A 27449-nucleotide genomic window follows, 5' to 3' on the forward strand; every position below is an offset into this window, starting at 1 on the left:
AAATTTACCGTGCTCCATGGAAAATAGGGATTCAACATTCTTTTATACTTTTTCACTTTTTTTTTTTTAATAAATTTATTTATTTATGTTTTGGCTGCATTGGGTCTTCCTTGCTGTGCATGGGCTTTCTCTAGTTGTGGTGAGTGGGGGCTACTCTTTGCTGCAGTGCATGGGCTTCTCATTGCGGTGGCTTCTCTTGTTGCAGAGCACGGGCTCTAGGTGCGCGGGCTTCAGTAGTTGTGGCACACAGGCTCAGTAGTTGTGGCTCGCTGGCTCTAGAGCACAGGCTCAGTAGTTGTGGTGCACGGGCTTAGTTGCTCTGTGGCATGTGGGATCTTCCCAGACCAGGGCTCGAACCCGTGTCCCCTGCATTGGCAGGCGGATTCTTAACCACTGCGCCACAAGGGAAGCCCTTTTTCACTTATTTTTTAAATTAATTTTTATGGGGTATAGCTGCTTTATGATGTTGTGTTAATTTCTACTGTTACAGCAAAATGAATCAGCTATACGCATAACATATATCCCCTCTTTTTTGGATTTCCTTCCCATTTAGGTCACCACAGTGACTTTTTCACTTATTTTAATGGCAAGATCTCATTCACACTGAATTTTCCTAGATAGTGAAGGATGTATGAACATAAAGAACCATGGGTCCTGCATGTCAATACTGTCATGACACACAACAAGGTGTTATTCATTTTGCACTTAATAACTTGCACTAACCCATTCCTCAGAGTTGATCTTTCCATATGACTGAACATACAGGATATGGGATAATTAAGTTCCATACATTTTGAAGATTTATGTAAATAAATGACTACTTTGGCCAGATCTAGAATTTTGGAAATTCTACTTTTCCCTTTTTTTTAAAAAAAGAAACACACATCCTCTTCCTGCTTCCACCCCCATTTCCAGGAAATCTTTCCAACTAAACATTAAAATTAAAATAAGACTGTTTCATATAGTGCAGTAGGTAAGATTCAGATTCTGGAGCTAGACTGCCTGAATTCAAATCTCATGTGCCTTTTTTATTCGCTGTGTGACTTTGTAGAACTGTGCCTCAGTTTCTTCATCTGATAAATGGGTATAGTAATAGTACCTATGTCATAGGGTCATTGTGATTTAATACATGCAAAGTGCTTATGACCAGGCCTCACACACACATAGTAAATGCTTATCCGTACACTAGAAATGAAATCTTCCTTTGAGGTCCAGCCTTGTTCTTCTGAAGCCCAGGAATTCCTTCTTATTTAATCAAGTTTCTCAAGTCCCTCTTTGAGCCATTTGCCTGTTTAGGAATAGATACTTTAGTATTATTTATTTTGTTGCATTTCCTCTGGTCACTTGCTACCTGAAGCAGATCTTATAATGTGTTTTTCTTTCATGATATGAAACCTAAAACATTTTGGGGTGGATGGTTCATTAAAATATCAGTTATTTTCTGCCTTTGAAAGGCCAGAGGGCCTCTCATTCATCATCATCCCATCCCACCCTTCCTCCTTCTCAGGCAGCGGGATTCCACAGTAAGTTCTATGGTTCTCTTTCGTCACCCAGGCAACACAAACAAGTGCTTTTTAAACCGTATAGAAAATATTTCAAAATATTTGGAATAAACCACTTTGTATCCAGGTTGATGTGTTTGCTTTTTGGTAGAGATGGAGAAAAGGAGGAAAGATGAGGTGACTAAGAATGTAGAGTACCTAAGAATGTAACCATTACTACAGTATTCCTTCAGATGGTACAAATCATAGACTATGATTGCTAGGAGGAACCTAAAAAAATACCAGCCCTCTGCTACAGGTAAGGACACTGAGTTTCTGAGAGGCCACTTCCTTCCCTAACACAGTCAGGAATACACACAGACTAGAACCAGGCGTCATGCCTCGGGCCCAGCATCGTTCCTTTCCTCTAGCTCATGGTGTCTCTCAGCTGAAGTGTCTATGCTGTGATATCTCAGAGGAAAAGCAATTAAGTATAACAATCCACACAGCTGAACAACAAAGGTACATGGCTTTTATACAGCAAGGTACAATCTGGTGGAAATACCACTTCCATCTTCAGCTGTTTAGATAATTAACACTTTTAGAATGCTTAAATTATACTCACATACATTTAATAATTCCAATAACCCTATGAGAAAACGTACTTTCTCTTGCCCAAAGCCACAGAGCAAGTAAGTAGTTAACTCCCAGGCTCAAGCTCAAGTCTTCTTTAAACACTGACTTACATTCTTAAACAAACCACTCAGCAGTTACAGAGGCAGTATTAAGTGCTTGGTGCAGAGAAGACAGAGATTAAAGAGCTCAAACCAGGTAAACAACTACACAAAATCAAGGTAAGCACAGCGATAGAGGTATACGTGGGATGCAATGGAAGCCCAGAGGAGAGCGTCAGAGAACTTTTTTGGAATATGTAACGCAAGCTAAGTTTTAAAGAAAGAAAAGATGTTAGCTAGACCAGGAAGTAGGAGAATGGCAGTTGAGTGACTAAAGAATGTGTGATAGAAATAATAACAGCTGCCTTATATTGAGCACTTGCTATTCTTTATGCTTCACCCAATTCAACTATCCTATCTTGTAGATATAGTTGAAAAACGCCAGGACCAGAGAGATGAAACAATTTACCCAATGTCACACAGAGCCTAGATTTCAACTTAGACAGTCAGGCTTCAGGAGTCCACATACTTAATCACTGCCCTACACTCCACCACTCACATCATGTGAAAGAACAAGACAGTGCTTGCTCAAGGACAGACCAGTTGTCTGGATTGCAAAAACACAGAATATGCATGAAGAAGTGTCCTCCAGTCTCCTAAAGGCTGGAGAAATGGGCAGGAACCAGGTCTTAAATCTGCATTCTCTGCAAGAATGCTCCAGTGCTTGGTGCTTGGTGTTTGATTCTGCCCTGACAGTGTTGGGAATGCATGCACCTAAATGAGTATTTACCACGGAAGAGGCATAATTCCATCTGTGATTAGACAGGTCCTTCTAGAAAACACAAAGGTGATAAATTAGAGGGGGTGAGAATGGAGACAGAGAGACCACTTAAGGGTTAATAATAACACAGGCAAGAAGTAGCAATGAATGAAACTAAGATAGTGGTACTGGGTATGGAGAAGAACAGATGGATTCAACAGATATTTAGGGTGTAATATACATAAGACTTGGTGTTTGAAGGAAGAATCTGAACTCACACCCAGGTTTTATTTATTTTGCAAAAGGTAAATGGTGGTGTTATTCATTTAGACATCAATTATAGAGAAGGGGAGAAGACTGGGGGCTTTGTGTGGAAATTAGTTCAGCTTTGGACATGATTTTGTGGTACAGTGAGAGAGACCGGAGAATTATCTAGCAGTCAGTTAGGTACGTAGGTTCGGTACTAAAGTTTGCAGAACAACATGTGGTGTGTCGTAGGGAGGGTCACGGATGTGAATAAGAGTAGCCAGGCAGCAATTTTAGAGTCAAAGGAGGAGCACACCAAAGAGGGAGCCCTGAGAAATGACCATTTAAGGAACTTGTAGGAGAGCGCCCAAGAGGCTGCTTGAGAGAGAGGAGAAACCCAGGAAATTCTGGTGTCACCAAAGTTCAAGGGAGAAGGAACTTCAAGGAGAGAGGATTGGTCCATAGTATCAACTGTTACAAAAAGGACAAATAAGACAAAAGCAACCTGGAGGTAATTGTTGGCTTTACACTCACCATCACATTTCTTCAAACCATGTGAGAGCAAAACACCAGTAAGGAAAAATGCAATGGCTCCTTTGATAATTCAATTTGTTTATATGTGGAATCTCCACTGTGTATATAATTATTTACTGCTCCTTAAAGTGTAAGAGAAATTAAGCAGGAATATAAAAAAGTGCAACTTAACAATTTATTTGGCCATGCTATACACAATTAGAAAACAATCTGAACCAACAAGTTGGATATAACAGAGCCATGCAAAATTGCACTATGGAGGAAAAGATATGAGTTAAGATAGGCAGATTCTGAAAGATAAACATTTTATAACAGGTATTACAGAAGTATACTGTCAGACAGCAGTTTAAGAACTGGTCAGCAGCATCACAGGCAGGGGTGCTCTAACAAGTTAATCCACCAATGCATCTTTGTTATGCATCCTCCGGGCTCCACACTGCCAGAAGCACTGTAGATGATACCCCAGAGTATAAGACAGGGTCTTAGATAAGGGGACAGGCAAGGCTAACACAGAGACAAAAACAGGGGTCAGGAAACAGGGAAATAAGAACAAGAGCTTCTCTGTCAGACAGACCAGGGATGGAGTTCCCTGTTCCACCCTTACTAGCCTTTAGGCAAGTTAGGAAACTATTCTATGCTTCAGTGTTGTAATTCATTACATAAAATACTCTATTGTTTCCTGATAATATCGTAAGAAAGTAATACCTAACATCTACTGTGTACTTTTTTTTTATTTTAAAGTTTTCTTTTATTTATTTATTTATTTATTTTTGGCTGTGTTGCGTCTTCGTTGCTGCGCGTGGGCTTTCTCTAGTTGCGTCTACTGGGGGCTGCTCTTCATTGTGGTGCACGGCTTTCTTGTTGCGGTGGCTTCTCTTGTTGTGGAGCACGGGCTCTAGGCACGCGGGCTCAGTAGTTGTGGCTCGCGGGCTTATTTGCTCCGCGGCATGTGGGATCTTCCGGGACTGGGGACCAAACCCATGTCCCCTGCATTGGCAGGCAGATTCTTAACCACCGTGCCACCAGGGAAGTCCCTGTCCTACCTCATTTAATCAGCACATCTATCCAATTGGTATGCTACTATCATTATCCTCCTTCTCCAGATGAAGAAACTGAGGCACGAAAGTGTTCAGAAACGTGTTCAGGAACATACAGAACAGTAAGTGGCAGAGTTGGGATTTTTAACCTAGACAGTCTTAGCCTGGAGGACTTGTCTTCTATAGACCATATTGTCCTGATTCTCAATAAGCATTATGTGGGTTCCAGTAAACACAAATGTCTGTTTCATGAAGGCAGAGGGATGGGATTATGAGACAATGGATTTGAATAGGCAGAGAGTGTTCCTAGCAAGCCTGCTGTCCACCAAGCCCTTCCCAAACCCAGGCACATTAAAATTCCTATGGATATATATATATCCATAGATATATATATATACACACATATACATATACACTCACACACATATATGTACATATAAGTAATTCTATTTTTATATGTGTGCACATGTATGTATAAAATAAAGCAGTATTTTAAGAGAAAATATACTCCCGTGATTGCAGTGAAGCTTTTCCTTGCTCAAGTGAAAAGTGTTGGTGGGAGTGAAGTTTAAATTCTCAGCCTCTTCCCCTGCTCAAAAGCAGACAACCTGTCAATCAGCAGGGAGGTACCCCACCCAGGAGTAGAAAGGCAGTCACCTAACTGCTCCCTACCAATTTAGTCAGGGATTCGTCCTAACTCTTATTTGAAGTGCCTAGAAATTAATGTAATATTTCCCGTACTCATTTGCATTGCCTGCGGGCTGGAAGAGCCCCCTGTGAGGGCCACCGAGTTAGGCAGGGAGCTGTATCCAGGGCAACTCAGCACCAAGTTAAAGCAGGAGGAGCCCTTGTAGAGAGAGGCTGACACTGGGATTAGGATCTGTTCTATGAGACCGTGCCCAGCTGATAAATTGAAGTGGTAATTTGGGATTTAACCAGATAGAGCAATAAATGTATTAGAATGAGGAAAATCCAAGGGGAGTAAAGACTGGGGGAACCATACAAGTTGGTGAGTGAGGTTTTGTTTTGTTTTGATTTTTAAAATCCAGTCTCTCCTTTTGGCTTTGCATTTGAATCCTGAATTTGAGCATCTCTTCTGCTACAGCAAATTATTAGTAAAGTGGATTGCCTTTGGTAGTCTAAATTGCTGTGTGTTTGCAAATACATTTCGAGAGAATGACACTCCAGAGAAAACTTCTCTTGGACCCAAATCACAGTGTCTACAAGTAACTCTTGACCTTGATGCATCTATGCCCTGTGTGTAATGAAAGTAGGTGCAGAAGCAGTTGAAATTTTCCCAAACTATTCATCTCTTATTGATTCACTTGTTCTATTGTGAGCAGAGAGACACCTACACACTAGTTTAAAATTAGGAGCTTCCAAGACTGTGATGAATGAAAGAGACATGATTTGCCCTCTGGGATTTAAAAGTACAGAATTTTCTCAGCCAGGAATTGTTGCGGGCCTTATTATCCTGACACATCCTAAACACATTCATTAATTTATTTCTTTAGCCTACAGATCCCCAGTCATTTCTAGGATCCCTATTTTTTTAAGCCCAATTACTTAGCAATACTTCAAAGTGCTATATAATTTTTAAATGAATAAAAAATAATTTTTGAGAATTCGAGTTAATTAGGGGAATATTATGAAGAGTTGGCTGGGGGAAGGCAAAAGGTTTGGAATTCTTCTACTAAATTAGAATTTAGTAACCCACAAAGGATATTGCTGCGTACACACCAGGGAAAAACCAAACCATTCACATAAACAGTTTGTGAAAGCATCATAGACCACTTTAAACATATAGAGTGTCCTCTATTTCCACTGAAAATATTTCTCTCAATTCTAACACTTTTATTTTTAAAAACTGGGTAAAATAAACATAGTCACCACCATGCTCATGGGAAATTTGTCACCTCACTTTCAGAGCCAGGGTTTATTTTCAAGCTTCTTCCCCGGAAATTGAAAGTAACATTTGGAAAAAGCCAGATGACTTATCAGTTCCTAAACCCTAAGAAAGACCCATATGGCAAGGGAAAAGTTACAGGGGTATGTGGCATGTGGCAATAAGTTTTCATTCTCATTATCATCTTCTTTGGTCTTCCGTACACACAGTTCTGTAACCCCCAGAGCATTTCGACCCTGCTCCTTGGTTCATAATGCTCCATCCACGCAGAATGTCTTCCTAGAGGCAAACATGCCAGGAAGCATTTGCTTGAGCCCCTTACAAGTCCCCAGTTTGTATTTATAATTTGCACTATTTATCTTAAAAAGTGACCCAGCAGTGTACACATTTCAGGCCCCACAAAACCTAGATTCTTCCTAGGCCTGACCTATCCTTTCTCTACTTTTTCAAATCCTATTCACCTTCTAAGACACTGGCCAGGTTCTGCTTCCCTCACGTCACTGACTCATGTCCTGAAAGCCTTGCAACAAAATAAGGAAAGAATAAAATCTGGACTGCAAAAATATCAGACTGTCCTTTCATTAGCTTAGCCTTCTCTAAATAGTATAAGATATATAATATAAATAATGAGAACCATTTTAATTTGCATTGTGTGAAAATATTACATAAATACTAGGCAAACTTCATGTTTACTTTAAAGTCACTGATCTACATTTCACTGAGATAAATGTTTTGTCAACAGAGGTCATTTGCTTACATACAAATATATTACTGATTTTGTATTGCCTTCATCTGTCTCTAAAATTGTAGATACAAAATTGATTTTCTTTTGAGCTTTTCGCACTATGATATCAAAAACTTGGATTGAACCTAGAGGACTAAGTCTTACACGAAATAAAGATAAACCTGAACACTTCTGCATTCCAAACAAAGAAGGATCCTTAACATCGTGAATAGCGTGTCTATAATGTATCCGTTCATTTATTTTTTCCTAAGATGGCACTTTATATACTCCTGATATCTGGCATATTTTATCTACTCCTGATATCTGGCCTATAGAGAACAATTTTAAAAAATACAGCATTTTATAATTCTGAAGGAGAGATTTCTTCCAGAGGGTTCTAATGTGTTAGAGAAGAATTTGTAGAAGCCACTTCCACTTTTTCAAAAAGCTAAATCTTGACAACCTGTTACTTGAAGACATTTTTTGCATTAGAAAAAAAGAATTGATGGGAGAAAAGCAAACAAAAAATTCATTCTCCTTACGCTGTTGATCTAGAGCAAAGCTTCGCAACTATAAGGTGCACACACACCATATAAGTAAGGATCTTGCAGATTCCTGGTCTGGCCTGGAGCTGGGGAATCTGCATGTCTCACAGGCTGCCTGGTGATGCTGACCTTGCAGGCCCCTGGATTACACTGTGGAGCAAGGGCCTAGAACACATCTCCATTTTCCTTCTTCTGCCTCTTCCAACTTACTTTTTCTCTTTTGAAACACAGATCAGAAATCCTATGACATTCCCATCTCATTAATGGGAGCTAGAAAACTCTTTGTAAAGAGCTCCAGTTTTTCAGTGATTTGGGTATTAATTAGTATATGAATGGGAAGATATGGCTAAGGAGAAGATCTGAATCCTAGGCTGGAAGTAAGGAAATGTGAATTTTTATTAGTAAGTCTAAGACTAATAACAGTATGATCCTGGACAGGTCACTGGGTTTTTCCAAGCCTTGGTCTCTTCATGTTTAAAATCAGGATGTTGGACAAGGTCCTTGCAGAGACCTCTCTCCAGTTTCTAGATTCTATAACGTTCGTTGGCCATGTGTTTGCATGTGTCATGAAGGATAACACATAATTAATCTGTTTACTTTGCCCATTTTAATAATCAGTGCAGATTGCCAATCAACATATCTAAACAACCAATATAATGATACTGGGGCTTAGTATCAATTAGGAAGATTGCTGAATAAATACTTTGTTTATTTCTTTCTTTGTTCATTTGTTGCCAGCTATAGACTCTGCTTTTGTGCTTTACTCATAGTAGAGGGTCATTCCCAAACTGAGAATTAGGAGGTGTGAATCAAGACTTGTCTGTACCACAATCAGCTATGGGGCTTTGGATGAGTCACTTAAACTCTCTGCAAAGGGGCTTTTCAACCCCTATCCTAAAAAAGTAATACCTGGCCCTACAAACTCACAGTACCATTAAGAAGCCAGAATAGGACACAGTTTACAAAGCTGCTTTATAAAGTTTTTAAAAGTGCCTTGCAAATGCAGGTTATATTTTTATCATTCCCCATCTCTTTTCCAAATAATTTATCAACTAGCAAACAAAAATACACTTTGCATTTTGTTATGCAGGCATTTTCTTTTCATCTATTTATTGACTGAAATAAACACAAAGAGGCAGGAAAAACAGAGGGATGAGTAAATGAAAGAAAACATTCTCCAACAACACACAGAAATCTATGGAAATAGATTTTCTCTGAAGAAAAGAGTCTATTAGAATATTCTTAATGATCTAATACAAGAAAGGAAAAAGACTCAAAAGTTTCATAAATCATCTTGCACTTATTTTGTTATTAGGAGAAAAGGGAATTGTGTGGCAATTCACAAATTATGAACAGAAGAAATTATAAGGTGCACATCTGCAAAGGAAATAGATGTGTACTTCACTGGGAATATAGTTAATAATTATGCCCATACCATTTTACATTGTGATGGAGTAACTACCAAACTATTATGAAAACAAAAAATTTCCTTGACAAAGATGCATTTTTAATAGACTCATAATATGTAGGATTTTTCTCTTTTTCTTCCTACTAGATGAGTACAATGGTAATTATACTAAAAGTGATCTGGTTCCATTTCTTCTCACTGCTCCTCCAATGCTCAAAGTTTATGTAATATATTAAAATATGAAGAATATGCTAACACCATCAAAGAACCTAGAGAAATTGTTTTAGGCATTTGTTTGGATTCTTTATAATTCTAATACAAGCAGAAACACAGACCACTCCCGAAAATATCAAGTAAACTTAGTGACCGTGCAGTCTTGCTAATCTGGCTTTGCTGCCCTACCTAAAAAGCAAGACAATTCTCAAGTCCCTCACACACGTAAGTTTTAGTCACATAATTGAATAAAGGTAGAATTTCCATACTTCCTTCTTGACATAAAAGAAACAAGTAAACAAACACAAAATAGGTGTGAGTGTCTCTGGATTCTTGAAGTTAATTGAAGTTTCTGCACAACTAGCAAACAATATTATTGTAAAACCTTATTCTGTTAGCCCTAGTTGAAAGCGTTCTTCTAGATTTGTCCCGGAAAATGCAGTCTGGTTAGCACAATGAATTCTTATTTCATAATTAAATATTTTGCACTACCTCAGGATCATTACTTCCAAACATCGTCTCTCATTGTCCAGGATGGTACACATAAAAGTTTAAGATGTTCACATCTTAAGTATCCCTGGAATTTTTTGTTTTCACACATAACATTATTTTCATATGGCTGCTAAAATTAAATAATAATTACAATTATTAAATAAATAAAATTAAAGAATAAAGAACTGCCCTAGTTCAAACTCTCACCATCTTGAACCCAAACTAGTTTCGCACCCTCCTAACGAGTCTCCTAGCCTCAGTTTCTCCTCTTTCTACTCTCCATCTACTGGCAGAGTCATCTTTCTAAAGCACAGTTCTGTTAGGTCAGCCCTTGATCTTGATTCCAGCTCGAGAAAGCAAACCAAGCACTCATATCTACCTTCCCTTCCTTTCCAAGTCACACTGAAATGGCAGAAGAGGTTGTTTTATTTTGTCTTCCAAAGAATAAAACCCTAAGAGCCCTGGTAAATAAGAAAACAAACCAGAAGCAAACCATAAAGTTGGAGGAAACTGATTCAAAGAAAATGGAAGTAAATTAAAGGAGAAAAGACTAAAAAGAAAACTGCAGTCCAAAACTTCAGAGAAAAAATCAGCCCAAGTTGAGTCAACAAGCTCAAACAGTAGGAGAAGGCTGTGAGGCTGTCAGCAGGGAGGAAACTGGATAGTTACATTCTGAACAGCTGACCCACGAAGATCTTTCTCCCTACTCTCCCTCTCCAGCATGTGATGTGAGCAGTAGCAAACTATAGTCCCCCCCAAAAAAATGAACAATTGCTTTCTAAAGAAAGTGGGTGATATGGCTGGTAAGTAAGCCCAGTGAGGGAGTTGGGCCTGAGAGAGAAACAGGGCAGAGTGGATGTAATATTAAACCTTCTTACCAGCAACCAAGGAGAAAACAGAGATCAAAGTGCCCCATGGCCAAGATAAAGCATCCCATGTGCCAGTTACGGGAGTCCCTGAGTGCCTGCCTGCCCCCCACACACACCTCCTTCAGAAAAACCTCACAAAAACTTAATGGTGCTTCCATGTGATGGGAAGTTCTGTTGGAAACTTACACAGCTGCAGTGGCAACACACGTGGAGGATCACCATATTTGATAGCATTTTATTTAACAGCATTAAAAAAAAGAACCAAGAACTTGCAAAACATATGAGTGAATGGAGAAAAGCATTGTTCAGCAAATAAAACTTTAAAAATTAGGGGCTTCCCTGGTGGCGCAGTGGTTGAGAGTCTGCCTGCCAATGCAGGGGACATGGGTTCGAGCCCTGGTCTGGGAAGATCCCACATGCCGCGGAGCGGCTAGGCCCGTGAGCCACAATTACTGAGCCTGCGCGTCTGGAGCCTGTGCTCCGCAACAAGAGAGGCCGCGATAGTGAGAGGCCCGCGCACCACGATGAAGAGTGGCCCCCACTTGCCGCAACTAGAGAAAGCCCTCGCGCAGAAATGAAGACCCAACACAGCCAAAAATAAAAAAATAAAATAAAATAAAAATAAATAAAGAGCATGGTTGCAAGACCAGGCATACACATAAAAATTATAATTAGTGTCTTTAAAGAGATTTGAAAGAACATAATATCCATTAACAAGAGCAGGCTGTTTATGAAAAAATGAGAAAGGAAAAATTCCTGGAAATTAAGAAAAAAAAAAAGACTGCCGAAATTTAAATATATATCCATTGGACTTGGAAGCTTGGGATCCCCTCCTTCCAGCAGTGGGAGTTTAGTGAAATATTGTTTACTTTGCCTAAGTCCAACCAAAATAGTTGGTCCTGGTTATAAATATTGAAAATATTTACATAACGTTAATACTGTTTTATTGGGTTAAAATATATAGTATCATCCTATAGTAGTGAAGAAGATGAGGAGGAAAAAGAAGAAATAAGAGGAGGAGGAGAAGGCTTAATTCTGACTGCAGAATAGAATGTACATGTTATGAAACTTGACAAAAATCAGAATTTGGAGAAGTAAGAGGATATGGAAGGCAGTGATTGTGTGAAAAGAATTCGCCGTTCATCGTAGACAATCATCTGAGTGGTCGAAGATTGATAACTCAGAAAATGAAAGAATAATTTTACTACCTGGCAATATAATTGAGTAGAAAACAAAAAGAAAGGGAGAAGGAAAAAGAGAGAGCTGGCTGGAGGGCAGAAGGGAAGTGAAGAGGGAAAGAAGCATAAAAGAGTTAAAAGTGGTTTCCAAGAGGAGTAAAGCTGTTGGTTAAGGGAAACGTTCACTTTTCATTTCTGCCCCTCTGGACAGTTTCAATTTTAAAAAAGTTAAGTACAGGTATTATTTTTACTTTTAACCCACAAATTAATCACAAGTGCCTATGAATTAAGTTAGCTGAAATTTCAGTGTATGTACAATTTTTCCCTGGCAAAATGCCACAAAGACGCAACATGTTTTTCTCTCACTAGCCTTGACAACATTTTTCTCATGGACTTTACTATAAGACTGAAGCCTAAAAGGTTATACTATAAAAACATGGAGCCCACAATCATATTTTAGCCTTTTATTTTAGTTTTAAATTTTAAAAAGTCCGGTTTTATATGCAGTAATTACTTAGATATTAGAAAGACTAAGGAAGTTGATGTGATATAAATCATACATATTCAATATTAACATTTAAAAGTAAGCATTACTCCAGAAACCATACCCTTTTTGTGTTTGTTTTGCTTTGCTTTTAATTCATGACTTATACCCGACTTAGGACATCTCTGGGCTGGTCCTAATCACACGGAAGACTTGGCCAGTTACGCCAGTTTGACACTCACACACACACAGCTGTATATTTCACTTTTGATGCTACTCTATTGGTGTGCATGTGTGTGTGTGTGTGTGTGTGTCTGTTTGCATTCACATGTCTATAAAAAAAAAAAAGCATGTTTACACCTTGGCTGCCTTGGATGAAATTATAAATGATTGGGCTTCCCTGGTGGCGCAGTGGTTGAGAGTCTGCCTGCTAATGCAGGGGACACGGGTTCGAGCCCTGGTCTGGGAAGATCCCACATGCTGCGGAGCAACTGGGCCCGTGAGCCACAACTGCTGAGCCTGCGCGTCTGGAGCCTGTGCTCTGCAACAAGAGAGGCCGCGACAGTGAGAGGCCCGCGCACCGCAATGAAGAGTGGCCCCCGCTTGCCGCAACTAGAGAAAGCCCTCGCACGAAATGAAGACCCAACACAGCCAAAAATAAATAAATAAATAAAGTAGCTATTAATTAAAAAAAAAAATTATAAATGATTTATGCCTCAGGTATTTATGGAAATGATAACCACTCAGAAGTCCATCTTTAAAGGATACAATTTTCCCAAAAACATACTTAATAACTGCTGTCATCCATGAAGTTGTTCCCAAAAACTGCCCAAGAGGATTTCCTATATTCTTAGCAGAGCCAGAGCCCCTGATAGGAGTTGGGGCCATCAGATCATGGGAAAGGTCATGGCTTTGAAAACCTCACATTTTCCATGGCCTAGAAAATACAAGACAGCTTTCTGAGGATTATTACTCCCATTCCCAGACAGAGAGTTAACAGTGCAGTCCATACTACAGCTGTGTTCCAGGTAGTATGGTATGTATTCCACTTGAAATACAAGAAGGCTTCCCTAGGACTTGAAATCAAATCACCACTTCACTGCTTGGTTAAACAGAGTGGAGGATATCGCTTGGCTCAAACTGAAAGACCCCATTTAAGTCTTTTGAGTTTAGTGCACTTTCTTTCCTACCTGCAATGCAAATGTCTCATATTAGTTGTCACTCTTCTAGGTTAGTGGGGAGGCTCAGGCCCCCCATCAAGGATAACTTCTTTAAAACAAGACTAAGAGAAAAATCTAAAATCAACTGCAAGAATTATAAAACTGGATCCTGATGTTGTCAAAGAGCAATGTGTAGGAGGATAATGGAGGAGAAAGACATTTTTCTCTTTTCTTCATTGCTGGGGAAAAATTTTTAAATTAATCAAATCATGTCTACCGTGTGTGGTTTATTTTGCTCTGCATCATGACAGATACAAAGTAGTATATGGAGCCATTACTATGGAAAAGGAACTTAAAAACCAGTTGATGAGATAACAAATAAAAATAGAGAAAAAATTACTGCAACATGGCAATACATGATGTGTGCCAAATGAATGGTCCAGAGCCCAGGGGCTCAAGGAGGAAGAAAGAAAATTATTATTATTTATCAGAGGCCAACCATATGCCCAGCTTACATATAATGCATTTAATTCTTAAAAGAACCATATGGAATGAATATTATAATCTCCTCTTTAAAGTTGGAGTAAGTGAGATTACTAAACTGAGGTTAACTAAATCGCCCAAGGTCATGTAGCTAGTCTGTGGTATATACCAACAAAATTTGTTTGACTCTATGTTCCCATTAAAGCACATTTTGTGCAGGTGAGCAGGTAACCTTTTGAAGCAATGGTGACGAGTGAAATTGGGGCTTGAAGGATTGGCAGAAATTGGACAGGTGGAAAAGAGAAAGGAAGGATGGAAGGGCATTTTAACCAGGGGAAGGGGGTGAATGAAGAAATGCACAAGGTGTATTTGGAAACACCTGAAGTCGAAGATTTGTTCAGGGGAATGCAAGACAAGAGCAAAAAGCCAGTTTGAAGACCCATCCCTCCAATTTTAAATGCCCGGGAGTAGAGTTTCAATTCTGCCCTTTAGAGCAGGGAAAAGCCAAGGAAAACTTTTAAGGAGAGGGGAAGTTCCAAGCAGTGGCAATAATATAAGATTCTCCTGAGAAGTATGTGGAATGTATTGGGGCTGGAAAAAAGACAGGAGGGGTGGAATGAAGAGGTTCAGGGGCTCCTGTTATTACTATAAGTGTCTCAAAGACTGAGAACTTCAAAGAAGCACTGACACCACTTTAACTCTGTCCCGTGCATGTTCTGTATCTATTAAAATCTGGTTCCATTTTCATTTATCTTTCTATTTTTACTAAAAGAAAAACAGAACTTCAAAACGGAGCCCCAGTCCTAACCAGTACACTTCAGACCCCCAGTGTTAATGGGTCAAGTCCCCGGCGGGCTCCACATTTAGAACAGACTGTTTGCACATGTGAACAGGGCTCATACATTTTGTCCATGCCCCTGAAACAATTGATGTACTCCAGTATATGGTGTATGTTTTTTCTAATTACACCAGAAGAAAGCATTCTTTATGGAAATAAATGTGCTTTTTAAAAACACATTTCTGAAAAGCAGCAGGCAAGGCATTAATAACAAAGTGGAATGATAAACTGAATGGAAGTCTGAAAAGAATTCTATATTTGTATTATACAGGCATTGTTTTCATTCCTGGCACCTTATTTTTCATGTACATAAAGAGAATGCAAGCTACAGCAGGGTGAGACAAAGATCAATGCTGAATGTATTACTTGGCACTGGTCAGACGCAGTTTAATAAGAAAAAAATTGATCCATTAAACTAAACCTAATTTTTGGCCGAAAATGGTTGAAATCTCTTCTTTATATTGCTAGCTTCATAAAGACCTATAATATTTGGAAGAAACAACTCAAGGCTGAGTTTAATAAGATTAAATGTATTGCAAATATACTTAACAAGAATCTATCAAGTTGTTAATGATTGCTATTAATATCAAACAATTTTTGTATAGAATTCTTTATTAGAGCAATTGTAAAATAGAGCCACAAGAAATGCAATATAAAAAGGTTTTCAGGTAATCTGTAACAGCTACAGTTGCAGAACTCAAATCTTAACCTACAAGATATAGTAATTTATTTTATCAATCAGTTTGTAACACAAGCACAATTCAATTTGTAAAGTATTTAAGTGCTGGTCTTAGGCCTATGTAGCCAAGTTCAGAGGGACCACATCCACGGCAGGCAGTAGAGCCATTACATGTCAGGAGATTATAAAGTCGAGGATTTGGTGTTATAAGACTTGGAATTATTTTTGAAAAGGCAATGCTAATTTCAAAGAAATTATTTTAATTCAGCCTCAGATCATTAAAAAAGCAGAAGTTTTAGTCTCAAATGTCATTGAATCATGGAACTTTAAAGATAGCAGGGAATTCAGTGACTGGTTCCATCTGCCCATCTACAGATACAGAAACTATAGCTACAGACTGAGTTTGTAAAATAATCTGCCAAGTGTGCATACACTGGAGGAATACTGAATGTTTTTATTCGTGAGATGAAAAATGCAGCTAATGAAAACTGAGACAACAGAAAAGTGAAATAGACACTTGTAGCCATAATCACGATATATCAACTGAAGAACACATGGACAATAAATACCTTTTTACCTAAATAATAAACTTTGGTTTGAATACTCTAATTCTATGCTTTATTTAAACGGATATTCACTAACTATTACATTACAATAAATCCAGAAACACACATACGCACACCCACATACACACACACACACTCACCTATACACATTTTGCTCAGAAGTTAAATAATCAGTATTTAAAATGGATCCATGAAAATTAGAATAATTTAAAGATCATGATTTATATAAGCAATTATACTAATAACATATTTTTAAATGACTATTCCTAAAAATTGGGAAAGGAAAATCACGTTCTTGTATCTGTTCAAAAAAAAAAAAAAAACAGTCCCCTACAGCCTGGGCACTGGGTGATGAGCTATGCCCTTTTACCTTCAGGGTACCAATTTAAATCTCTTCTGCATCAGAAAGGAGAAAATATTGTTTCCATTTTAATGGCTGTCCAGTGTTCTATGCAAAAATGGATAGGAGGTTTCAGTTCAGTTCTTAGTAGATAGATGCTTACATTATAGAACTGTCACCCAGGAGGAAAGACAAGGACTGAAAGATTATGGCGGAGAGGCACCCTCTCACCCTACATACAGCATATCCCGAGTGTGGGAAGGACACCTAGGGTGCCTAAGAATGCCTTTCAGTTCATGGGAGCTAACTGACTATACCTCATAATTACTGGAGTTATTACCATTTGTAAAATCCAAACATTTGCATGTTCATATGTTTTTACATACAGGGCACCAGCTTGCAGGATCAATGCTGGTGGTCAAATACTCTGATCATGAGGCCACAGGGCACTGAGAATACCTTTTTCTGAATTTTAGCTCCTGAATATTTTAACTGCAAAGTATGATATAAGAACTCTATTGATGATTAATTTGTATCTTAAGCATATCAATCACCTCTTGGTTGCCACGCGAATACTGATTTAGAAAAATACACACTTCAGTTTATATTGATCTGTTGTTCTAATTTGTCATCAGAAGAGTCTAATATGGTTGCTTTTGCAATTTACTTTCAAAGTTATCCTTTTAGGAGATGAAGTAACCAAAAGATATTGAAAATCCTAAGTAAATTACATCGCACCAGTTAAACTTCCCTGAAGGAGTGGATACACCCCTGTAATCTGCTCAGCACACAGCTAATAGGCAGGGGATTCAGCTCTGTCTTAATCTTTACTAAACTATGCCTCTCTTCTTGGCACACAACATTTGTCTTCAGGACATCTATCAAATATTTAGTGTATCTTCTAACACAATTAAATTTCCTATTAAATTACAATCTGATTATGAATCAGAGCTTTAAAATGTACATACAATCCAATATTATGTTGTGATACTTATCAAAGCACACCAAAAAGGGACGCTCTGGAAAATATGGTGCCTCATTTTTAAAGCCCTGAACATGTAATTTAAAAATTTTTTTAAATCCCTGGTTTCTTGAAGCTGGTTTACTTATAGAAGTTGAGTTTATACATAATTTGCTAATGGAGAAAGGGCCTAAACATACACGCCTAAAGGAAACTAGAACTTGAATATACTGCCATAGGAGAACACACAACAGTTGTCATACAAAACAAAGTGAAACTGAATCATAGCTGAATATATATATATATATATATATATATATATATACATACATTCACACACACATACAAATCTTGCATGAAGACAGATGGATCAAATATGCATATATTTAATGCCTTTAATACCATAAAAGGAATGTTAGAGAAGGAGGTACCAGATGATAAAGACTACTAAAATTTTTCAAATTAACTAAATTTAACTAAATATAATCTCTAGAGTAAAAATAACGTCAGAATAGGAAAAAGCTTACTTTACTGGGTCTCCTATCCCTCAATGTCATCTAGAGAAAAAAAAATTGCATGTAAAACTGTAAAAAGTAGAGTATCTAGAAGTAATCAATGTTTCAGAATTCATTGAAATTTGAAAAGGAAATTAATATAAGAGAGCTCAACACTAAGAAAAATACAATCATAAGAGAAGAGATCTAAAGGAATCAAGCATGGTGAAGGAGCTTTAAAAGGGTAGCAAGTTTTGGAAATTTCTGTAAAGCTATAGGTTATACCAGGGAACTCGTGGGAGGGCTGAATGGCAGTTTAGTGCGTGGTTCAACAAGGAAAGAAATGTAAGAGAGGAAGACAAAAATGAATATTATTAACCATCGCATAAGATCATTTTCTTCCTTTGCATTAATACGAGTTGCTGTCAACCAACATGTGTCTGCATTCCTTTAAAAATTTATAACAAACCTATAGAACAAATCTATAACCACATGTCGTCTGCCATATGTTTACTGCTGTTAGTGTACAATTGTTTTTGTTAACTCACAATATCTAAATCCTGAAGCTAGAAATAGAAACTAGGTCTTTTGATTTTTAGTTTACCTTAAAAGTTAATGTTAAATGCTGCTTTCTATGAGGTTTCCTAATAATAAGCAGTCAGTTTCCAGTTAATCAGGATAATGGGGAGACAGAGGTCATAGATCACCAAAATTATGACTAAGACAAAGCATAAAGATATATTTTAAATGGAGTCAATGTAAACTTACTTGGTTAAAATTTCATCCAGTTGGCTAATTTAATTATGATGCACGTAGACAATGAAATACATGCAACTGTTTATTAAAAGATGAGGTTGATATATGTATATATGTATATATATATGTATATATGATTGTATAAATAAATGTATAAACATATACATATATTGGAATATAGAGGCAGAAATACATTGCAATTCATCTGAAAATTGTGTGTGTGTGCACATAAAACCTGACTTCATTTTTTACATCTGCAAGGATGTACACCAAAACAGAGTGATTGCCAAAAAAATATGTTCAGTATCAGGAGAGTCTAATCTGCTCTTGTTTTTGCTAGCTAGTTCCTCCTACAGATCATGGCTCTCTGTTCCTCCTCCCAAAACACTCTCACTTCAATGTCACAAACCCTGGCTCCAGCACATCAACATATTTTCATCCACTTGTTAAACATGAATCCCAGGGTGCTGTTTGTTTCAGGCTAACCTACCAGAATGTTCACCAAAGTTACCTTCCATTCTGAAACCATCAAACAAACACTTTGCCTTCTCAGCCCAGATTAACACTGATTCTGGCATTCCCTGTGCCCCATTCTGACTGAAAAGAGCCTAGCATATCTTTGTCAAGATCACCATGAGGGAGTGTCCTTTCACAGCTTTAGGGCTTTATCTCTTTGTTTTCCAGTCTATTTGAAGAACTTAAGCCTCAAAAAAAATTCATTTATATTTTCTTAAAATGTTTTCCTCTAAACTATAATGCAAATTGCTTAATATTTTCCTTTTTGTCTAATTGTTTGACCATTTCAAGATTTTTTTTTTCTTGAATGTTAAGCATTATCCTGTTTACGTTAGGCTGACAACATTTTAAGTGCTTGGCTACTCATCTGATGGGTAAGTGGCATAGACATTCGCAGGTAGCAGGAAACATTGTGTGAAATTTATTACTTAATACATATTTCTAAACAGTAAATGTCTTCTAATATCTAGGGAGTTTGTTTTGAATCGACTTATAGTGGTTCTATTTCATGTTTAACCACTGTAAATTTGCAAATTGATTAAATATTAATTAATTATATTTACTTTTTAGCTATTGCCTCTGTTGCACCACTAGCTAGTACAGTATCACATAACTAAATTGAGTAGATAGATAGTACAAATGCATGAGGAAAGGCATTTACTGGGGTGTTGAGACTCTTTCATTTTGTAGAGTCATCATCCCACCCCGTCAGTCCTTTCTGCTTCTTCCCCACTGAGAAAATGAGAAAGAATGAGAGAGAGAGAGAGAGAGAGAGAAAGGGAGAGAGGAGGAGAGAGAGAGTTTTTTTATTCTTTGGTTCGGGTGTATATTTGCTTCATCTAGGACATTGTTAATGCTGCTCAAAATGTTTGCAAAAGATATACTATTTTACTTAACTAGTAATTATTTTACTTAATTTGTCTTTCCCTCAATCACCGAAAACAGATTTAAAGAATGTCAACGGTAAAAATGGAAATAGGATATTGAAACGCTAGGTGTAGACAAAGTCTTAGCAGTGATTCCTCCAGGTCTAGAAGTGTATGTGGAGTGTTTTCAGGATTATTTTACCTATGCTGACCCAGCACTTTTGGGAGAAGTCTAGTCCCTAAAATTAACTGTATTCAAAATGACTGAGAATAAGTATATATTAACAACTATGATGTTTAATCAGTAATACCACTCAATTTGATCATTTTAATATAGATAACATATAAATCTGCATTTCAATTACTGAAACACATAGCTATCCCTAGGCCTACAGGATTTTACCTACATAATTTTTTTACACATATGTATAGATACCACCTGTGGTGGTGTGAGCACCTATAAAGTTGTCTTTACAATATTTATGATCTTACTTTGCATAGTCATATACCACATGGCCTATGTATTTAAAAATGTTAGAAATAAAAATTACTGCCTTATATTCCTGAGTGGAATAAAAAGTACGTAAAGGGAAAAAAGGAACATTGGATCCACATGTTCCTTTGAAGCCCTCACAGAATGAAAAATTAAATGGAATAAAACAAAGAGATCAAATGGGAAAAGCAAGGGGAAACAGAGGAAACTAGGTTATAAATTCCTCCAGAGAATTATCCTTATTTTTTAGTTCTTTTGTAACTACCCTCAACACCTACATTGCTGTTTAACATATGGTGGGCTCTCGCTAAATATAGCTAAATTGCTGGGAAGATAGAGCAGTAAGTGTATCCGTTAAGGAGAGAAGAAAGGAATGCCTGGGCAAGATGCAAAGTTATCATTATTCACTCTCCATATTACCTAATTCATATTTTCACCTCCCGTATCACTGATGACATTTTATTTGTTTTCATTTTTTATACCCCCAAATTAATATTTTAATCATTAAGAGAGGCATATTCTCTCTAACATGAACATGCCTAAGTTTCCAAAAGAAAACTTTCTCAGGATCCTATGCAAACACAAAGGACCAAAATAAAACAAAACTACAATATAAACATAACGTACAAAAATGTTATGTCTGGTGACACTGGCCTTAAAAACAAATGCTTTTGCTATATTGGATTTTAGACCTTCCTACAGTCTACAGGCTGAAAGAGAAAAGGTCCAATTTCAAGATACTAAAATGAGCTACCTGTCGACCCTTCTTTTCTCTCTTTGCAATCAGAATTGCAGAATTCTCACTGAAGGAATTAAGATTATATTTTCCAGCCTTGGAAACAGAAGATACTATCTTCTTAAAGAGAACACACATCTCAGAAGTTGAGGCTCGAGTATTCAGACAACAGAAAAACCATTCACCAGAATATGTGGCCTTAAAGACGGTTAAAAATATGCATCTCTTTTTTCCTATGACTATTTCCTGTTGTTCTTCTAGGAAGGTAGGAAAGTGAACCTGTCAACCTAATTTGGCAACCAAAGACCATAGGAGAAATTATCTTTCAGGGAAACAGTCCTAATACAATTTTTTTTTAAAGTAATCAGCTCCAAAAATCAAAATTGCAAAATATTCTGAGTTTGTGGAAACATAAAAAAATTTTAATTCAGAGAAGTAAACTTGTGGTTACTTTCATTACCATAGAGAGCATAATATTTCAGAGGTGACATCTCCATTACCAACAGGTACCGTAACAAGGTTTGTAAAAGCATGGAAAAAGAATTTTTTTTAATGCATGAAAAAAGAACATTGTTATATATAATTAAGAGGCAAAGTCATTTAGGAGACAGTCCAGTCCAGTACAATAAGGGTGTGGGTTTGAATCTCACCTGTGCCATTTGCTAATTATGTGACCATGAGCAAGTCATGTAATTTCTCTGTAACACAATTCAGTAAAATTGGATTATTACTATATGAAAAATACAGCTACCTAGAGTTTCTATTTCAGATCTGTTCAGTGGAGAAAGTTAGTCCTTGCGATTCACGTTATTTCTTAGCCCAATGCCATAAATATTCTTAAAGTAGAAATATATGCAGGGAATTTCAAAGAACAAACATCAAGCACTTTTGGTGCATAAGACCATATCTATGTGTGTATGAATATGTTAAATATACATCAAAAATCTCCCAAAGTCTACATAAGAAATGATTGGTAGTATTTCTCTGTGGGAAGTGAGACTGGGAGTTTTAAGGGGGAAGAGCTCAGGAAGGGAGATTTTAACTTTCATTTTATTCCCTCCTGTAATGTTTAAGCTTTTAACAATGTACATATATTATTACATAATTCAAAAAATAATTTAGAAGACAAACAAATTATCTCAAACATCAGCAAGAGGTAATATATCTTTTCCAGTATATGAAAGTAATTAATCCGTGCTCCTTTTCTCACAAAGACTGAATGATCTATGAAACTTAAAAGTATAAAAATTACCAAAAATAATTCATTTCTAACAGGAGATTAAAATGGCAATAAATGATTTTTTAACAATGCCTTGTAGGTACATGATGCCTTTGGGCTAATGACTAACATTTGTATTGCAAATAGTACAAAATATCCTCAACATATGGTCCTTAAGATGTAATCAACCACTATTACTATTACCACCACCATTTTCATAATGATGACGACTACAAACACCTTAGAAAAAATGGAAACACTTTCAGGATAGGGAACAGGATCATTCTTATGTGTCTTCATATCTCCGTTGCATACCACAATGCTTAGCACATGATAGATTTTTAATAATTAGTTGTGTAATAACTAAACAAATGAATAAATTTTAAAATGAATGAATAAATGATACAGAAGCATACCAATTCAATACTTGCTCCAAACTCTCAGTGACCATACTGGAGATGGTCCACTCTTTCATCCTCAGCTCCATCTTGCTTAGAGAACCTGCTTCTTAGAGTAAATCTTCTCTGCTAACTGGCCAGGGGCTCCTACCTTTGCTCTAGGTTGATGGGACCAGAAGTGGAGACTGACATGAGCTAAGCTCCTAGATTCTCTTATTTGTCATTTGCTTCTTTCTATTGGACACTTGAACAAGAAAGCTAAATTTGGGTCATGTGAAAATGGAGGAACAAAAGTCAGTATCCAGAGGTGGAGAGGAACATATCTAAAACTCAAGAGAAAAGAGGTGAGTCCCCTCATGAGGCTCAACTACAATTAGCCTGGGTTTTCTGAGCCACCACTATAGTCTTCCAAAAATTAATTTTTTCAAACTTTATTTATTTTAAATGAGTTTCTGTTCCATGCAAATAAGCATTGAGACTCCCCGTACAACAACTACCTATAGAATTTTGACTACATGTTCTTGCTTCTCCCACTATTAATACAGATGAATGATAAATATCTATATCTAAAGCCAATCCCTCTACTTGTGCACTGGATCACATTCCTTCTCGCCTACTCTGGGAAATGTAATCCAGCAATTCATCCCTTTCCTGACTACATCAACAATTTTTAGCTATCTACTGGATTAATCTTTTCAGGATGTACAAAGTAGCTGTTATTTTCTCTCATCTTAAAACAAAGCAAAACCTCTGTTGAGCCAGTGGTGTGATAGAGCTGGCTCATGCCAGCTTTCAAGAGCCCGTTGTGCACATCTGTTCTCAACTCTTTATTCAGTGAAATCAGCCATGACTGGGGGGTATTTACACTACTGAAGCTGGCAAAAGCTACAAATCAAACTTGTTTTTTTCCCAGAGAACCGGTTGTTAAGTACCTACCAGCATACCACTTTCTTGACCTCATGATCTTCACCAAGTATCATCCGTTGTCTTTGCTACCCTTTCCAGCAAAATATATAAAAAGAGTTGCGCATAAACATTTTCTCCATTTTTTTCACTTGAATCCATTACAATCAAGCTTCTGTCCCTAATACTCCATGGAAACTGCTCTTATGAAGGTCTCCAATGACTTCTGCATTGCTAAATCCAGTGGTCAGTGCTCAGTCCTCATATGACTTCATCTATCAGCAACATTTGACCCAGCTGATCATTCCTCTCCTCCCTCACGGGTCATTTCTTCTGTCTCCTTTGTATGTTCTTCCTCTTTGCTCTGACCTCTTAGTGTCAGAGCGCTCCAAGGCTCATTCATTGGGCCTATTCTCTTCTCCATCTACACCCGCTCCCTTGATGCCTACTTTCAGACTCATGGCTTCAAATACCATCTAGAAGCTCGTGGCTCCTCAATCTGTATCTCCAGCCTCGACCTTTCTCTTGAATTCCACACTTTTAGATCCAACTGACTACACCTCCATTTGGATATCGAAAAGATATCTCTAACTCAGCAAGTTCAAAACTGCACTTTTAATCTTCCTTCCCAAAACCGTTTCACCAGCAATCATACGTCTAAGACAATAGCAATACCACCTTTCCAGTGGCTCGAGCCAAAAACCTTGGAGTTATCTTTGATTTCCTTCTTACTCTCACACTCCACACCCAGTCCATTAGGAAATCTTCTTGGATCTACCTTCAAACTAGCTCCGAAATGTGCCATTTCTCACCCTACTCCATTACTGCTAACCTGGTTCAAACCTATAGCCTGGATTATTCTAAGAGTCTCCGGTAAAGCCCTGCACTGTACTGTTACCACAGTGCCCATATTGTTAAAAAGCCAAATGACCCCTTCAAAAGTAAAATCAGAAGGTGTCACCTCTCTGCTCAAAACCCTTGGATTACATCCTAGTTTGCTCAGAGTAAAGGTCAGAACCCAGATAATGGCCTACAGGCCCTTCATGATCTAGCCTCCTGTTAACTTCCTGAACCATCTCCTAGTTATCTCCCTCTCACTCATCCGTTGCTGACCACACTGAGGCTGCACCTTGAATATGCTAGACATGCTTCTGCCTTCAGGCTTTTGCTCTACCTGTTTGCTTTGCCTGAAACTGTCTTCTCCCATCTATGAACTTGGCTGACTGCCTTACTGCCTTCCAGTTTTTCCTCAAATCTTCCCTATTCAATATATTGCAATTTATCCACCAAACCTCTACCCTCAGCACCCTGTTCTTTTTCCATTTTTTATTGCACTTACTACATCTTAATCTACTTTATAATCTACTAATTTAGTATGTTTATTGTCTGCCTTTCCTCATAGAACATAAACTTCATGAGGGCAAGGATTATTGTCTGGTTTGCTGATGACCCAAGTATTTAAGGTGGTCTAGCTCCTAGTAAATTCTCAATAAATATTTATTGAAAACAAGTTAATAAATGAACAGCAAAGAGCATGTGGCAAAGACCTTACTGCATTATCACACAGAAATAAATCTGTGGTTATAAAAATTAGAAGTTTTAGAATTGTTTCCCTAATGAAATTTTTGCTTCTACAGTTTTCTGGTTGAAATTTAAAATTTACAGAAGAAATGCAGCAGTATACCCACAACTGTACCTAAACCTCTCTCATATCTGGGACTCAAATCCTGGCTCATATAAGAGTTCACAGCTCCTATAGGAGTTGTGCATTTATCAGTGGTGACACAAATGTGCCCGTGTAGTATTTTGTACATATGGTGTTAACTTTTATGCTTTAATATATATGTGCAATATGTCTGAATTATACTTGCTCTAGGAACCATCACTTTTATTTTACTGACTTTTGTGTATTTAAAACCTCAGTCATAATACAGTATTGAATTAAAGTTTTTTTGGCTGTTTAATTTCCACAGAAGTAAGAAAAAGAATAATTGTTTTAACATTCAATTTTCTTCATGGCTTGTACAATGCAAAATCCTCCAAAGTTTAGGAAGTGCATGAGACCTAAATATTAGAAAATGGATGTGAAGTCCCCAAACATCTCTGAGTCAACTTCAAGGAGGTTTCTAACACATGCTTATTATGCCTAAGTCATCTAAGATATGTCCAATAAAAGAATAATGTGTGGAGCTATAAATATATTGATGAAATACACTCATTCAAACATGAATTAAAAACTTATTGTAGCCAAGGACACAGTCATTTCAAACTGAATCTTAATCTTCAATTTAATCGTATAGTTATGACAACACAAGAAAACATCTGAAAAAGAGTGCTTAATTAATTTTAAATGTCATACGCCCATTTAAACGAAGACAACAAAAAAGAGTGAACACAAATATAAGGAGGCTAAAAAACTTAATTTAAAGAAAACGTAAGAATCTCCAACACAAAAGAATAAAAATTAAGAGTATGTATTATGAATATATCATGTTAATATAGTATTAACTAAATTAATAACTAGATTGGATAGCTTTTAAAAACCTATATAACTAGTTGATATGTAAATATTATATAAACCCATAGATATACCTAAGAAAGACTTCAAAAAATTTTGCAAACACATAAAGTGAAATATAATTCTACAAAATAAAAAGATCAATCAACTAAAACATCTTCAAATACTGCATGGATTGTATTCAAGCTTACTTCCATCTATATTTATCAGAAATTTTATCATAATTGAACTACATCACATTCTTGGCCTATGGACATGAAGAAATAGGGCCCAGGCTATAACTAAAGACAACTATTATTGGCAGGGCAGTGGCATGGCCCAGATTTTCTAAAAAAGTTTTAATTTCAAATATTCTCTCCTTACTTACCAGTTCAAACATGAAGTTTGAAAATTCTCTTTGCCTATTGTAATTCTAAATTTATAAAAATTAAGAAACAATTTGAATTAACATATATCCATCCAAAAAAATAAGATTTTAGGGAGAACATATTATTAACCCTTTAATTCAATACTTTTTTTTTTAGTACTTTGGCATCATCATTTGTATATAAATAATGTACTAGTAATAACCAATTCTTGTCTTTTTGATCTGGAGGATCTCTACTTGAAAAATCTTATTAGCTGCAAGTTTTACTGAGTGAAAATAAACTGTATTTTTTTAAATTTCACAATTTATTGGTTTATAAAACCTAGACAGTTACTTAACCAAATAACAAATACCTAAGTAGGCTGCTTGAAATCCTGTTCACTTATACACTCAGTCAGGTCCAATAACCATAGAATCACTTGCCTTTGCTAGAGGTAAAGGACTCCCCCAGAGAGGAACAGTTTTTCTAGAACTTTCTGCATGGGTCCACTTTGATATTACTTACAACTCTCCTTTGAGAATTTCCTAACAGCAAATAAACACAAAGAACAACCAAAACATCAGGGAAAGATTGACCCTAAAGGCAGGACTGTCCTAGTTGTTCA

Source organism: Balaenoptera musculus, chromosome 13 (assembly GCF_009873245.2).
Source record: "Balaenoptera musculus isolate JJ_BM4_2016_0621 chromosome 13, mBalMus1.pri.v3, whole genome shotgun sequence".
NCBI classification, from domain to species: domain Eukaryota; kingdom Metazoa; phylum Chordata; class Mammalia; order Artiodactyla; family Balaenopteridae; genus Balaenoptera; species Balaenoptera musculus.